Genomic DNA, 7,004 nt, shown 5'->3' on the forward strand with positions numbered 1-7,004 from the left:
AATCTTGAATGCAGCATACTGGGCGGCCTGAGCGGCGGTGGATGCATAACCGCTCCGAGAGGTACGAGTGTAAGAGCCTATGGACGAACTGGTGCAAAGAGTAACCACGGCGTGATACTCATACACGGAGTCGGCTAGACGCTCCCAGTACACCCGATATGATGGGTCATCACCGTGAGGGTACAGTCGATGCCACACGTTACAAAGAAGATGCGGTGAAGTGTATGGCATCAGCTCCAACTGACACGGATATGGCACCGGAGCCATCTACAGCACAACCATTAACCAGTTAGTAGTAATAATAATTCTAATGCATGTAATGCAGCATCCAGATGCAAACACTAATGGCACTCAAGTAGCAAACTAACTAGCATTTACTTCACGTGTCGGGGCCTAGAGTGTCCTACAGTTGGTGCGGCTCTGATACCAGGCGTTGTGGCACCCCGGCTCAGAGCAACCGGTTTACCTTGCATTGCCAACCCAGAGATCATGTCTTCTGGCAATACACAACATCTTGGTATAGAAAATCACCGCTTTATTGAAACTAGCAGAAGCATAGTGCGATATTACATCAAGTAGCGAGGCCCAGCGGCACACTCGGTGCGACTGAACAATATGTACATTATTTAGTGAACATAGAGGGGCCTCGAGCATGACATCTACATGGCAGCGGAACAACGATGTAGTGGGACTCCATGGCACAGGGACACCGATGTGGACACGATCTAGACACGGCAGCACTCCGATCCAGTTAGATTTTCCTGAAATCTGGCATAACATGCCAGGTCAGTACATTGAATGTACTTGCAAGCTCACAGCAAGCATAACCATAATGACAAACAATATCATGACATTTAATCAAGTTAAATGCAAACAGAAACATGCTACTCATGCAGTGAAACCAAAATTGTGTACTGAGTCACTCGGACTCTCTCTTTTAATCAAGTTAAATGCAAACAGCAACATGCTACTCATGCAGTGAAACCAAACTTGTGTAATGAGTCACTCGGACTCTCTCTTACCAACAGGTTGCCTCGCAACCGAACGGTGATCATGATGAATCACAAACGGAACCATACTCGGTTCAACGGGTTACCTTGTAATCAAACGGTGATCACTCACGGATCACAAATGATACCACAACAGTCAGCTTCACTGACATCATCGTGATTCAACCAGTGCAATGCAAATAACTTAGTGTGCAAGATTTCTTTATAAAAGTTCATCCATGGTGTGACTTACTTATGAACTAGGCCCTTATCCGCGGCCGCGGCTATCGATAGATTAATACACTCTGCAGATGTAGCACACTTTACCCACACCACGGAACCCATGGCCTCGCACTCCCATTCAGGTGGACCAATGCCATTCCGACAAAACTCTCCCATTGCCATGACACTCTTTCGGCCACTCCGACCAACTCCCCACTAGGCTTAGTCCTGGGTGGCCCCAGCCTACCAAAGGAAAAACAGCCACCGTCGTGGCAAATAAACGGTCCCAAATGGGGACAAGGTGCCATAAGAACAACAGGCTCACAAGGTTATGTCTGCTTACCGGGCCAGGGTAACGCACGCCCATAACCTTCCCTCGTTGGAGGCACCGACAAAAGGCATGACAACAGGACGACTAACGGCCTCCCCATACTAAGGCAAATGTGGTTGCACTTGTCAGCCCGATTCAGTGGCACCATGACCCGACCAACTTTATGTTCAAGTTGAATTATCATCGGGTTTAACTTGAAATAAAATGCTCGAGTCACTATATGTCATGCTTATGCAACCATATATCATGCATCACATATCACTTAGAAACAACAGATCAACCTCATTCAAAGTTCTACTTGCACAAACTCATCTTTCAACATTTCTGGTCCTTACTTACTTGTCATCTAGATTCATCACTTTTTAGTTGACATTTATCATACGAAACTCAGCATGCATATAAGGAAAATAATACTGATGCTCATATTACCATAGTCATGACAAACTCACTTAGTTCAACTAATCAAGCTATATCTCACTAGTTCAAGCATTCATTTCTGTTAGCTAAGCATCTTGATCATGACAAACTAAATAACACAAGCATTATTTATTTTAATACTATATGCAATGAATATCATATATATTCAAGTGGAAAAAATCATGGATATTGCAAAGACACCATGAAAATATTGTAGAGGAGCTTCAAACTCCTCCTGGAGGCCTTCAAGACAAGCTTCACCTTCTAAAAATAAATCAAATGGCAAAAACAAAATATCAAGAACACTTCTGAAAATTACCAAAAATTCTAGACAGCAGAGAAATATCTCATCTTGGGTGTGCTGCTAGCATTTTCAAGTAAGAACACAATGCAAAAACAATCAACTCATTTGGACTTGTAGAATAAAAGTTACAACTAGTCAAAGTTCTGGTCAAATATGAATTAAAATTTTAATAAAAGAAAAAACAAAGGGGGTGACGTCGAAGGCATATACCAGCAGGGCACCACCACTCATACCGCTTCTGGCGCGGCCTAAGCGGCTGACAGCGAGCCCCAGCAATCAAGTCGGAGGGGGAGGGGAGAGAAGCAGAGTTGGGAGGCGTGGTGGCAGCGCTTTCTCTGGAGAGGAGTGCATGACAACGAGCTCGTCGGAGATGGTGATTCCGGTGAGGTAGATCCAGTCCAATAGCTCCAACGGCGCCAGAAAGCACCAGTGGACCACCACGGACACGTCGGACAAGTCAGTAGAGCTCGAGCGGCTCTAGAGAGGGAGGGGGCAGTGGACGGGGATCGCGTGCGAGCTCGGGGCGAGAACGGCAGCCAGAGGCCTACCCGGCCGGGCTACGGCTTCCTACGGTGTTGTGGAGGTGTGTGGAGAGCATGTGTGGAGAGAAACGAGCTCGGGAGGCTCTATTTATAGGCGAGGCCGAGGCGGGGATCGAGAGCTCACGGGAGCTCTCTAGAGTGGCCCCCGGTGACGAATGGCGCCAGTGAGAGGGGAGAAGGCACTGGGGATCTCGCGGGCATTGTAGGTGGGTAGCGACGAGCACAAGAGCGCGGTACACGACGAGCACAGGAGCACTGGCGCACTGTTGGCTTGGTCGCACCATGCCCGTGCTCGCTGTGGCAAGCTCCGGCGTCGACAAGCGCCAGGGCGGAGTTAAGGAGGTGCAGACGAGGATGGGGGCGCGGTTTGGCAAGATGCAGCGGCCGGGCAGCGAGCATGCGCGAAACAGAGATGCTGGCGCACCGCAGAGCGCGTTGGCCGCATGCCAACCCCCTTTGATGAACATGGTCACCGCGTGAACTTTGGCATCAGGCTGATCTAAGTGCAAACACCATGTCTGGCATGTAGTCCTTAGTGTTTTTGTTTGTTTTGCACGGTTGGCTGGGTCACAGGTGAACTGTGTGAGTGGGTTTCTTCCTGGCAAGTTTCTTGACAGAAACTTGTAAGCTTCACTGAGAAAAATCTAGTGAGAACTAAAGGCTGTGCTTTGGGGTTTAGCAATCTCTTAGGAGGGTAATGAAGCTCAGAAAAGATCATCCTCAAAAGATCAAGGAAAAATATACTTGTTGTGCAATGTGGCCATTCTGTCCGAAACAGAAATGATTTTCTGTAGCAAAAATATTCCAAAAATTTGTGCAATATTCTTGCTCAGGGAGGTGCCCTAGGGTTCAAATAATATTTGTGAATTTATTCAGGATTTTAGGAGCAAGAAAACTAGGGGTTGCTTTGGAGCATACTTCTCTAAAGTGATTTTTAGGGAAGAAAATGAATACTTTTCTTTTATGAAAAATATTCCTTGGGATTTTGTTGGAGTTTTTCAGAGAAGGAAAGATGAGCTAGGGGTGGATGGGTCACTTGGGTGAAAATCAAGGGTAGGCCCAAGTGATCAAGTCCATTTGAATTGATTCAAAACTCCAAATCCAAAGCAAATGCAAAAGAAAGTCCGGAAAAAGAGAGAAGGCAAGCCTAGGCTGTCACATGTTTCACGGTGTGGGTATGTCTCACTGGACTAAGATTTAAGAGAGAGAAAAGAAAATCTGAAAAGAAAGTTTTGCATGGATCTTGATGTAAGATCCGACGGACCTATATAGCATCGAATGCGACTTATAGCAAGATTGATGAATATAAGGATGATGACAGTGCATAATAATTGTCTTGCATATTTAGGAACATAATTAAAAAATCCACATGCGGCAACGCCCGAAATACACAAGGGCAAAAGAAGAAGGAAGACAATGATCTAGCTCACTGATCTCTACTTTCTTAATGCATTGTTGCAGGCCGCGGGAACTAGTCTTTGTGGCGAGCGGTGATGAGCTCTTTCTTGTCCTCAAGATGCTGCTTGAGAGCATCCATGGATTCCTCCACCAACCTTTTGTGCTTGATGCGCAGCATGGCATTCTCGTCCATAAGTGTCTCGACGATGACGCCGGTCCTCTTCAACAAGGTAGTGGTCTCCTCCTGCTGCTCCGCACTTCCGACGATCTTCGCCCTCAGCAGGGCGCGCTCGGCCCGGAGCTTCCCATTGCTCTCATTTAGTTGTCAGATGACATCAGTAGCCTATTAAAACGAGGCTTTCATGTCATCCTGCACCCTCGCCCAGCCAGAGATATGATCCATCTAGCTATGGACGATCGCATGCATGCGCCTGTAAGAGTCCTCGCCTGCCCGCGAGACATTTTCCCAGGCCGCCGCGGCGTGGGAGGACATCTCTGTTGCATTCGCGGCGCAGCAGGACATCTCTTCTGCTTCCGCGGCACGGCCGGACCAGTCTGCTGCATCGACGGCACGCGGGACCTCTGTGTTGCTACGGCCGTGCAGCGGGACATGTCGGCTACTTTCGTGGCGAGGCGGGACATCTCTCATGCTTCCGCTTCAGTGCTCGCCTTTCCCTGGTGGCAATCTCTCAACCTAGAACTCACGCTGGCCATGCCAGATGCAAGGGAACGATGATGAATGACTTGCTTGTTTTTGTGGATGAGGAGTTGAGGAGGAATGTGCAGTCATCTTGGGGTAGTAGTGTTTATAACCGAGTACTAATACGCTCCTAAGTGGGAAACCGTTTAGGTTTTGATCAGTGTGAACAGGTTTGCAATTAAATATAGCATGGTAGTAATTTGGAATGTGGCGGGTTGCAGGCTCAAAATTTATTGACGGTTCTAAGTGCGGCACTATTCCCGGAAGGCGTAACGTGGGCACACTTTCTCGTCCGTGTACATGGCGTTTGCACCATAGGGTGCATCGCAATAGGCAATGTCAGCACACGTCTTGTTCCAACAACCGTGCGCGCTCGTTATTACCATCCGAAAACACAAGTGCTCCCTGGGTGATTTTGGTAATTAATGTCAACATATCTCTTGTTGGACTAATATTTTTATCTAGTATATTTTAGAAAGTTCAACAAAGGCATGGCATGGACAAGAGGATGTGGAACCCCTTCAACAAGCTAAGGACAAAGATTGGCAAAAGCTGAAGACCCTTCATTTTTATTTTAGTGATCCAAGATCACATTGAGTCCATAGGAAAGCCAATACTATTAAAAGGGGATGAGGTGTTGCTTAATGGTCTACTTGCTCAAAGTGCTTAGTGATATGCTCCACATCCCTCAACCACTTTCTCATTTCCACATATGTCCTAAACCCAAAGTCAAATTCGGCCCCACCAATTTGATCTATCCGGCGCCACCGAGTTCACTTGACATAGCCACTGCCAGAAGCCCTAATCAGTTCGGTCTCAGCGATGGGATCTCGGTCTCACCGAGATGGGCTTGCAAACTCTCTTTTGCATGTAGCAATTATTTAAGTCCTACCGATATATGCAGTCGGTCCCACCGAGTTTGCCTGACCAAGTCTCTGTTTGCTTATTACTGAAATCGGTCTCACTGAGTTCATGTGATCGGTCTCACCGAGATGAAGTTTTGCCCTAACCCTAGCACATCGGTCCCACCGAGTTGATCATGTCGGTCCCACCGGAAAACCTAACGTTCACATTTTGAACCAGGTCGGTCTCACCGAGTTTCACTATTCGGTCCCACTAAGTTTGGTAAATTGTGTGTAACGGTTAGATTTTGTGTGGAGGCTATAAATACCCCTCCACCCCCTTCTCCATTCAGGAGAGAGCCATCAGAAGGTGCCTACACTTCCACTACTCATTTTCTGAGAGAGAACCACCTACTCATGTGTTGAGACCAAGACATTCCAATCCAACCACAAGAATCTTGATCTCTAGCCTTCCCAAGTTGCTTTCCACTCAAATCATATTTCCACCATATCCAAATCTGTGAGAGAGAGTTGAGTGTTGGGGAGACTATCATTCTAAGCAAAAGAGCAAGGAGTTCATCATCAACACACTATCTATTACCTTTTGGATAGTGGTGTCTCCTAGATTGGTTAGGTGTCACTTGGGAGCCTCTGTCAAGATTGTGGAGTTGAACCAAGGAGTTTGTAAGGGCAAGGAGATCGCCTACTTCATGAAGATCTACCCTAGCGAGGCAAGTCCTTCGTGGCCGATGGCCATGGTGGGATAGACAAGGTTGCTTCTTCGTGGACCCTTCATGGGTGGATCTCTCTGTGGACTCGCGCAACCGTTACCCTTCGTGGGTTGAAGTCTCCACCAACATGGATGTACGATAGCACCACCTATCGGAATCACGCCAAATCTCCATGTCTCCAATTGCGTTTGCACACTCCAATCCCATCCCTTTACTTTCTTGCAACTTGCATGCTTTACTTTCCACTAGTCATATACTCTTGCCATGCTTGCTTGAAATATATTGTGAATGTTTAAACTTGTGCTAAAACTCCACCATAACTTAAAGAATTTAAAAACTTCTACTTTTCTTTGTTGAAAGTCTAATCACCCCCCCTCTATACACCTCTTCTCAATCCTTTCAATTGGTATTAGATCATTGGTCTCCATTGCTTTGGTTTAATCACCATTGGAGGAAGATGGATGAGTCTACATTGGGGAGTCTTAGATGTAGAGTGCCTATACTTGATGGAGAGTTCTTTCATGCTTG

The sequence above is a fragment of the Triticum aestivum genome, chromosome 7B, assembly GCF_018294505.1.
Source record: "Triticum aestivum cultivar Chinese Spring chromosome 7B, IWGSC CS RefSeq v2.1, whole genome shotgun sequence".
Taxonomy (NCBI): domain Eukaryota; kingdom Viridiplantae; phylum Streptophyta; class Magnoliopsida; order Poales; family Poaceae; genus Triticum; species Triticum aestivum.